At 42.1% G+C, this 10,000-nt stretch overlaps 1 protein-coding gene across 1 annotated transcript in view; it reads right to left on the reverse strand.

Moving 5' to 3' along the window:
• The window catches only part of tmem51b (transmembrane protein 51b), an 11,353-nt gene extending 5,790 nt beyond the window's left edge, over nucleotides 1–5,563 (reverse strand). The window contains exon 1 of the mRNA XM_076267959.1: nucleotides 5,048–5,563. The gene's annotated coding sequence lies outside the window, so the exon portion shown is untranslated. The remainder of the gene's footprint in view (nucleotides 1–5,047) is intronic.
• Between the last annotated feature and the right edge of the window lie 4,437 nt (nucleotides 5,564–10,000).

Consider the following 10,000-nt stretch of genomic DNA (forward strand, 5'->3'; position numbering starts at 1 on the left):
CAACAAATACACAAATACACAGACACACGCGTGCACACACAAGCAAGCAGGCGCACAGGCGCACACACACACACACACACAGAAGCGCATACACACACACACACACATACACACACACACTCCCATAAACAGCAACTACTGGAGACAACTAGACAACTGCTGCAGCCCTGTTCTGTCCATACTGCACAAACCCTAACTGCCCCCTATTAACTACCCCCCCAGCACACGTCAGAACTGCCCACAGCACACGTCAGAACTACCCCAGGACTGCCCAGACCCATTAACTGCCCCCAGCACACGTCAGAACTGCCCCAGGACTGCCCAGACCCATTAACTGCCCCCTAGGGCACACGTCAGAACTACCCCAGGACTGCCCAGACCCATTAACTGCCCCCCCAGGACTGCCCTGAGCCAGACCCAGCCCAACCAGGCTAACAGCCAGGCGTAGTTAATTCTAATGTTATGGTTATTATTTTAATTCTGCCTAATACCATATGGTTATCATTTTAAATCTGCCTAATACCATATGGTTATTATTTTAAATCTGCCTAATACCATATGGTTATCATTTTAATTGTGATAGCTTTGTAATTATTAACATGCTCGTGCTTTGCTTCTTTTGTGGATAGATGTTTGATGAATAGCCTACTGTAATAGTTGATTGGAAATGGAGGGCAATTTCTGAAAGGTGTTTTCAACAAATTCAGTTCTGAAGACAATATAAAGGCGTAGTCGTACTATGTGCATCTTTGGAGTGGCAACCACTTTCTTACTGACGTTGCGGGCGAGAGAATAGCCATGTTTCCCTATTCAAAAAAGGAAAACTTCACTTCATTGTTAGTCTATATCAAAAGCAGTTGTTCACTCTGTGTGAATGACAATATTTTCCGCGTCTTTCTTATTCCAGCCGTGAGTTCTTTGGGGTAGAAACGAGAACGTGCACACGTGTCCTGAATTACTTACACCTGGCTTGACATAGTCGTTCCTTGGGGCAGTCGTGGCCTACTGGTTAGCGCTTCGGACTTGTAACCGGAGGATTGCCGGTTCGAAACCCCGACCAATAGGCACGGCTGAAGTGCCCTTGAGCAAGCACCTAACCCCTCACTGCTCCCTGAGCGCCGCTGTTGTTGCAGGCAGCTCACTGCGCCGGGATTAGTGTGTGTCGTGAGCTAGGATGACCTAGGATGAGCTAGCTATGTCAAACCTCGCTTTATCACTTATCTTGGATTTCAAATAACTTTCAGTGTCCCGCCGGCGGGACGGTTACCCCCCTCCCCCACCTCCCCCCAACATTCTAAATCAGGGGTGTCCAAACTTTTTGACTCAAGGGCCACATTGGGTTTTGAAAATTGGCCGGCGGGCCACACACACAAAAAAATAATAATGAAAAAACAGAATTACTTTGTCATGTAAATGATACAAAACAATATATATATATATATATATATATATATATATATATATATATATTGTTTTGTATCATTTAAATGACAAAGTAATACTGTTGTAGAAAATGAATTTCTTACGAAATACTGTTCATTTGATGTTGTTTAATTCATTATAAATGGTGCACTGTCACTTTAAGGCTCTTTTGCCAGCTCCACTAGCCTATGGCTAGTACTGTGCCTATGGCTCACAGTTTATAAATGGTCAGTAGTGGAAACTACTGTTGCCATCGCGATTTCCTTTTAAAGGTTTCTTATAAAAAGGAGATATGAATTATCAACAATAACAAGCCAGCTGGAAGCTGTCGCAGTCTCTCCCTCTTGTGCACGCTCAAATGCGTTCCCAATTAAATGGAGTAGCATAACGTAGTTAGATCTGCTGCAATGGAGATACTATGTATCTCGATGTAACAAGCTGTTTTGACATTGAAATGGTAAACGCTTTCTAAGAAGAGTGTAAAGCAGTTTGCAGTAGCCTAAAGTTAATCACAACGTTGTCTATGCTGGAATAGCGAGCGGCCTATGATAACCTAATTAATTAAATGCAGGGCAGGCCGGATTAAAGTGCGTGGCGGGCCGGATCTATGATAAACTAATAAATGCTCGGCGGGCCGGATTAAAGTGCGTGGCGGGCCGCAGTTGGCCCGCGGGCCGTAGTTTGGACACCCCTGTTCTAAATCAATTGTATGCACCATATTGCTATGTAGCATAGTAATGTTATACACCATTTCAAAGCTTTGGCTCTTGGGAATCCAAAAATGACAACTTTTGTCATGTACAATCTGTATAGTGCTTTACATTCTCAGATTAATTTTATTATGTCTCAATTAAATTTGATCCAAAATGCCCCCCTCCCCCTCCTTCGCTTTTGGTGATACCCTGACTTCTGGCTGTAGTGTAGCTGCAGCACAATAAGTAGATGCCTCATATTGGGTACTGAAATATTCACAAGAATCCATAGAAATTGAATCTTCATGTTGTATTATCCAATATTAGTTGTACAGATGTATAGTCTATCTTATACTATACTAATGCAAATACTATCTAATACTATATCAATATCTATCTAATAATACTATATCCATATCTATCTAATACTATATGCAAAAATAGAGACTTTTTTGTAATTATTCCATGTTTTGTGTAGTCAGTCTATATCAGAACACCTGAATGAATAGTCCACAAGAAACCTCAAAGTGTTACCTTTCATTTGAGACCAGGATTATGCTTCTACACAAAGGGGTTCATGTGCAGTAAGCATTTGATTGTCAGTATGAATTTTGGATAACAAAAAGTCCTATGGGGAGTATCCATAGGCATTTTACAAAACGCGTGGGCATACCTTGGAAAATAATAGTCTAAAGCACTCATATTTTCATTCTATATTGATCACCTTTCGCACACAGCTTCACAAGACCTGGTGCTAGGGCTCAGTTGTGTTTCTAAGAGATATCAAGTGACCTAGAGGGCTGAAATGTAGTCAGTTCAGAGATGCTTGTAATCCGGCAGAAAGAAAAAAACTATATTCTAGCCTCTGTAGCTCTTTGTCAGAACATCACACAGTTATCTTGACTGCTTCCTACGAAAGCTACAGGAGCTTTCTATAGAGGTCCAGCACTTGATGGTTGACCCCAAAAGAGGTGGGAACAATGCCCTTGTAAATAGGCACAGTGCAATTTCAGGCAAAAACTTGAAATTTTTACTGAGAACTATGTAGTTAATTCTGCCTTTGTGAAATACCCCTCTGGTGTGTTTAGTACAAGTATAATGCAGGTTGTTTTGGACAAAAGTATCTTCTAAGAAACAGAAACATAAACATAAACAAACACAAAGTCATCCAGCATCACTCCCCCTCCTCTACCTCCTCTACCTCCTCCCCCTCCTCTACCTCCTCTACCTCCTCCCCCTCCTCCCCCTCCTCTACCTCCTCCCCCTCCTTCCCCTCCTCTACCTCCTCTACCTCCTCCCCCTCCTCTACCTCCTCTACCTCCTCCCCCTCCTCTACCTCCTCTACCTCCTTTAAAGGAGAATTCACTTAGAATTCACTTAATCACACTTATATATACTGCAATCACACTTATACATAGCCTTATTCTACTGCACTTCATACTATCCATCCTGCACATACACTTATTCTTAATCTGCACTACAACTGTACTTATCTGTCTATGGTTCATACTGAATATCCATATTTATTCAGTTTTTCTCATAATATATTCTGTTAATACACTGCATATATCCATATTATTCTTACTACTATTATATTGTTACTGCTACTACATTACACATATCTGTACATGTTGTTCATACATTGTTCAATATCACATAGCCATATTTATTCTGCTCTTAGCCTATATAGTAACTGCTAATACACTGCACATATTTATATCTAATTTATATTACTCTAAACTACCTTCTGTAAACCTACTGCATACTTTCTACACTGCACTATATTTTTTGTCCTGCCTATGCATCACCTGTCTAAACTTTGTATATCACATTGCACTTTTCTGCTTTTTTGTACTTCTGGTTGGATGGAAACTGCATTCGTTGGCTTTGTACTTGTACTCTACACAATGACAATACAGTTTAATCTAATCTAATCTTAAAATGTTGTTGTTTCAGAGGACGCTCGAACATCAAAAGAAAAAGCATCCTTGCAGACTTACAACAGCATCTCAGGGAATATTGTAAACTAACTGAAATGTGTACGGCATGTTTTTTTTTAGACGACACTGCAGCGGACATGTCCTGTAGCACGCACTGATAAGAGGAGGGGAGGGCATAAACAGAGAGAGATTCTTTGTCCTTGTGATATTATCAACCCCACCAGGTAATAGTGCCGCGTAATGATCAAAACGGTCAAATACGGCCATATACACCGTGACGGAACACTGGGTGTTTACCAGCGCAGTAAACTTCATTACTAACAGGTAAGCAACACCTATAAATCACACCTGTCGAGAGAAGTAGGCCTAGCTGTTTGAAGAGGCGTGGTCCAGGGGAAAAAACTACTAGTTAAGAAATGCCTTTCATGCAGGTAACACACACGAAAAGCTACGACAACGAACTCTTTTCTGACACAGTTTCACTCACACAATCACTTCTACAGGCCATTTAAAAGTGCGATATGGGGGAAATCCTTCCGCAACCTGCATGAAGATGACAAGAGTCTCCACGTACTCTATCCTACTGGAACTGGAACTCTGTTCTGGTGTGAGTGACACAGGTGTTTCTGTGGCTTCTCCAGAAATATTCGGAGCGTAAAAGTTCAAATACGAAACTTGTTACAGTAAAAATAAGAACTCTATTGGAAAACCCACGAGGGTCCTGGTGATACTTAAGTGCTTAGTGTGTGACTTCCAGCGCCACGACTAATGAATGCCAGCGCCACGACTAATGAATGCCAGCGCCATGACTAATGAATGCCTGCCAAGTTCGGAGGAACTTCATTTGAGGAAACAATCTTCACACCGGGCGGGCGCGCGCCAGGGCTCTCACAATTAAATAATTCCTCTACTGGACATTGTCATGCGGATCTATAGTTTTGTATTCACACCACCGGTCAAGGTGACATGTAAACGAGTCGGCCTAGCCCTTACCTTGATTCCGAACACACAATGCCCTTTCTGTTCAATTCCGAGAACCACCTGGAATTAAACAGGTATTCCCCGGGATTTAAAACGCCCTCACGCAGGTGGATAGCGGGTCTCTTTCTTCTGTGGATTTGTCTGTTTCTTTCTTGTGGTGGTTTATCAAAGACAGGAACTTTGTCCAAATTCCATTCAAAGCGCTGCTACCCATAGAAGTCTACCCTAATTGTAAAGCGTTGTTAATGCAGCCTTCATTGGTCCTAGTGCTAGTCGGTTTGTAATGCGGAAGAGGCACGTTTTTGCGCTTACCTCGGTGGTTAGGTGACCACACCAAACCAGAATGCAGACTCTCCGCGAACTTCAGTATAATTAAATGAAGTTGAAATACTGTATTATAACATGAGCATTGTTAAAAGATTCATCATTTCACCCTGCATTTAATAAATTAATTATGTTCCGGACGGAGTCATAGTATGTTCATAGTTTTTTGTTAATGAAAAGTCAAATATTTTTACTGTTGATATTGCATAACTACGGAGCCCCTAAGGGGACATGAGCAAAACAAAATCTAAAGTTTAGTTTCATGTGCTCACGTGAAAGTTTCATGTAAAAAGGTTTTGCTTGCGCACACGAAACTTTCATGTGCTCGTGCGCACATGAAAGTTTCAAGTGTGCACATGAAAGTTTCATGTGAGCACATGAACTTTATGTGAGCACATGAAAGTTTCACCTGAGCACATGAAACTAAACTTTAGATTTTTTTTTGCTCATGTCCCCTTAGGGGCTCCGTACATAACAAATTGTCCTTTGGGGATAATAAAGACACCTTGAACCCTGATATTTGATAATGTTATTGTTGTTGTTATTATTATGTTTATGTAGGCTTACAATTCTTAACTAGTATTGTAGTGTTTATATCCTACTGCTAGAAAAAGTTGTGGGTTCAATTCCCGGTTTCCGCCGTAGTGCTGTGCCCTTGAGCAAGACACTTAAAGCAACACCAAAGAACTTTTCCTCTGTCACACGCACCATTTGTTTATCCAGCACCGGCTTTGCAAATAACAATGTCCACAGACAAGGTAGAACATGTTGCATGATTTTATGAAAGTATGATGTATTGCGACATCAGATGCAAGTCAAATTTTAGTTTCTTATGTCTCATTCCATGGAACTACAGATCCGCTACCCGATCCAGCAAACTTTCATAGTGCGGTTATAGCCGATAGAGGGCCGCGAAGCGAATGCAGAAAGTGCCGTTCACCCTGTTATGAGTTGATGATCCACTGAAACGATTTTGGAAACATTATTTTAAGGTACAAAAAATTCTTTGGTGTTGCTTTAACCCTGAGTTGCTACAGGGACAATAGTCCTTGTAATATAATTGACATGTAAGTGGCTTTGGATAGATGCGTCACTAAATACATGTACATGTAAATGAAAGTGGCTTTGGATAAAAGCCAAATACCATAATCATAAAAATAAGACACAGACAAGGTCAGAATGTTATTGTTAAACATGAATTTATTTAAAAGTCATGATTACCATCATAACAGCTTTTTCCATAGCTGTAGATCATTTTTACATGAAAATAATGTGAACAGATAAGAGAACACTTTTCCCATCTCCCACTCCATCTCCCACTTAAGAAACAGTGCTTCCTAATTGTGCAATATAATTGCAGTGGTCAATTAGAGAGACTACAAAATGTTATCATAAATATGCAACCAAACACCTGGGGACCTGCAACACACACACACACACGCGCCCTTTTCCTTTCCCAAACCATGGGGCTGCTGGCTCCTGCTGCCTGAAGGTGAGTCGGCGGTTTCATTTGGTCACGACAAGAAGCAGCTAAACCTGTTATCCCACTGTGTGTGTGTGTGTGTGTGTGTGCGTACATGTGAAGTTTATAACACCAGTTATCCCACAAAGTGTGTGTTCATGTGTGTCAGACATTGTTAGGACCTGTTATCTTGCAGAATGTGTGTCAAATGTTGTGTGATTTGTGTGTGAGTGTGTGTGTGTGTGTGTGTGTGTGTGTGTGTGAGTGTGTGTGTGTGTGTGTGAGTGTCATACGTTGGTGAGACATCTTATCCTGCAGTCACACACACACACACTGATCCCAACTCCTCCTTGTTCTTGACAAGTCATAACTATGGAATGCAGCAGGCAAATTGAAGACTGACATGTCCGAAGGTCTTACTACTGCACGTTACCCTGGTTACCTACTGCACGTTACCCTGGTTACCTACTGCACGTTACACTGGTTACCTGGCATGACTACACTAGTTACCTGGCATGACTGGTTACCTGGCATGACTACACTAGTTACCTGGCATGACTACACTGGTTACCTGGCATGACTACACTGGTTTACCTGGGGTTACCTGGCATGACTACACTAGTTACCTGGCATGACTGCACTGGTTACCTGGCATGGCTGGTTACCTGGCATGACTGCACTGGTTACCTGGCATGGCTGGTTACCTGGCATGACTGCACTGGTTACCTGGCATGACTATTATGCTACATTCAAACTGGACAGTTGATTACAGACAAACAAAAACAAAAACATCCCTTTACATTCCAGATGCTGGTATGTAGGACACATTCGTGGGTGACAGCCCTCAGTCATACCATCCCTCATACACACACACACACGGTACACAGCAGACTGCACACACTGAGACGGGTCTGCCAGACAGCAGAGGGCACACATACACACTCTGATGTGGCCCGCATGCGTCTCTGGTCTGGCCCGGATACACAAAATTGGCTCCAGCTACCTGACACATAGGTGGAGCCGAGGCCTGGAGGTGAGTGTGTGTGCCTGTGTGTGTGTGTGTGTGTGTGTGTGCCTGTGTGTGTGTGTGTGTGTGTTTGTGTGGTGAATGTTAACCCGTCTGTGGTTCATTAACTGTCCTTTTTGGAGATTCAGTGCAGGAATGTTTACAAAAGGTTATTTTTGACAGGAAGTGAGTGAGAGAAAGAGAGAGAGAGAGAGAGAGAGAGAGAGAGAGAGAGAGAGAGAGAGAGAGAGAGAGATTGGGTGGGATCAGGATCTGACCGCAGGAGAGAGAGATGGAGACATGACCGCAGGTCAGACTGGCCAGGGTCTCCGTGGGCACTTGAACTCGTACATGGTGTGGGGGCTGTAGCCTGTTGACAGCGCTCCCGCTAAAAGTTATTTTTAAAGACTCATGTTTTGAACTTAGTGGTGAGTGATGTTCAAGAGAAGTTTATAGAAAAGTTTAGAGAAGTTTTCATGGCTTTCATGGCTTGATTAAGATGACAAGTATAGCATGTAGTTTTTACCGAGGTTGTGATGGCCATCTTGAAGACAAATGGGGTACTGTGTCGCTCCTGAGTCACTCCTGTGTGTGTGTGTGTGTGTGTGTGTGTGTGTGTGTGTGTATTTGTGTGTATTTGTGTGTGTGTGTGTGTGTGTATTTGTGTGTGTGTGTGTGTGTATTTGTGTGTGTGTGTGTGTGTGTTTGTGTGTGTAATTATGTGTGTGTGTGTGTGTGTGTGTGTGTGTGTGTGTGTGTGTGTGGCTCCTGAGCCCAGAGTTCGTATGAGCAGAGTGTACGGATTAGTAGCAGACTGGGTGACCCCAAAACCCTAGGACACGCTGGCCACTCCTGGGTCATTCCGTGTCAAATCAGACAAAATCCAGGAAAAAGGTTGCAGCACAGACTCTGATTTTCCTCAAAGTTTGTCTACACAGTGTTTAGGTTCCATAACTAAAACCTGTCAAATATTTTTGTTCAGTTCTATTGTTTTCATAGTCTTTTTTCCCCTTGATGGTTTACACCAGTGGTCGCCAACCCGTCGATCGCGATCGACCAGTAGATCTTTAGGACTTGCCCAGTAGATCCAGAGAATAATAGGACAATTAAAAACAGTCACCAAATTCCCACATGTTCGCCAATGTTTACAGGGCGTAGCCTACATTTCAGCGTGGGATAGAATAGCGCATGATTTATTCAAGACCTAGCCATCATAATGCGAGAAATTCCTGCATACATTTACAGTGCTGTCTGATAACGTTAATCTAATAATGGAGCAGCGTGAATGCGGGACCGGACGAACCGACTTCTGACTTGAACCGAACGGAACCCCATGCAGACACACGCGCACAGCAACAGGACTTGTCACCGCTGAAGTCAAATGTTAGGTGCTTCTACATCAACTGCTAACTGACAGAAAATAAAAAAACAAAGTTTAGCGATCAGGAATTTGTTCTCCATTTGAAGAATGTAATCGATTGCGGACGTGCACAGACACGGAGTGCATTGTAGGCCTAGGCTTAGGTTACTTTCACTTTCTAGAGTACGCATTCATTACGTGAAAGATGCTTCATACCAAAACAGCGATCAAACATCAAATTTATCATGACGTATTGTCACAAACACTTACTCCAATTAGAAAATCAAAACCAAAATCATGTAAGTAAAGACTATGTTAAAGTGTTGTTATCTCATTGACGCCTGTATAAGGAGGTGGAGGATGTGATATTTTTGACCTGATACATTTGCCTAAATAAAAGGCCTTAAATTGGAAGTATTTTAGCTTTGATTTTCTTTTGACGCTTCAAGGTAGATCTTGCCTTTGTTCAGGGCGAGGTTAGGGATCTTGGGCTCAAAAAGGTTGGTGACCACTGGTTTACACTCTCTAAAAGGCCTTATCTTGAAGGCCATGTTTGGTCATTCATATCTAAGTATTATTCCTAGCCTGACCAAACTTAGAATAGAAGACAAACATGTTCTCAGTACGATTCAATAATTACAAGTTTGTACCACAGTGTTATTGGTTTTATAGTCCCTAGTTTCAGAAAAAACATGCAAAAAAAGTGATATTGAGGGTCTCAAAACTCCTTTATTGTGACACACCTGCCATCAATCAGTATTTTCTCTAAAAATGTAATCCTTTGTTAATGTTGTCCCAAAATTTGAAGTCTCC

This window comes from Alosa pseudoharengus, unplaced genomic scaffold (genome assembly GCF_046254945.1).
Source record: "Alosa pseudoharengus isolate Yale_2024_CS ecotype anadromous, Long Island Sound unplaced genomic scaffold, YU_APseudo_1.1 YU_APseudo_1.1_scf_5, whole genome shotgun sequence".
Classification (NCBI taxonomy): Eukaryota; Metazoa; Chordata; class Actinopteri; order Clupeiformes; family Clupeidae; genus Alosa; species Alosa pseudoharengus.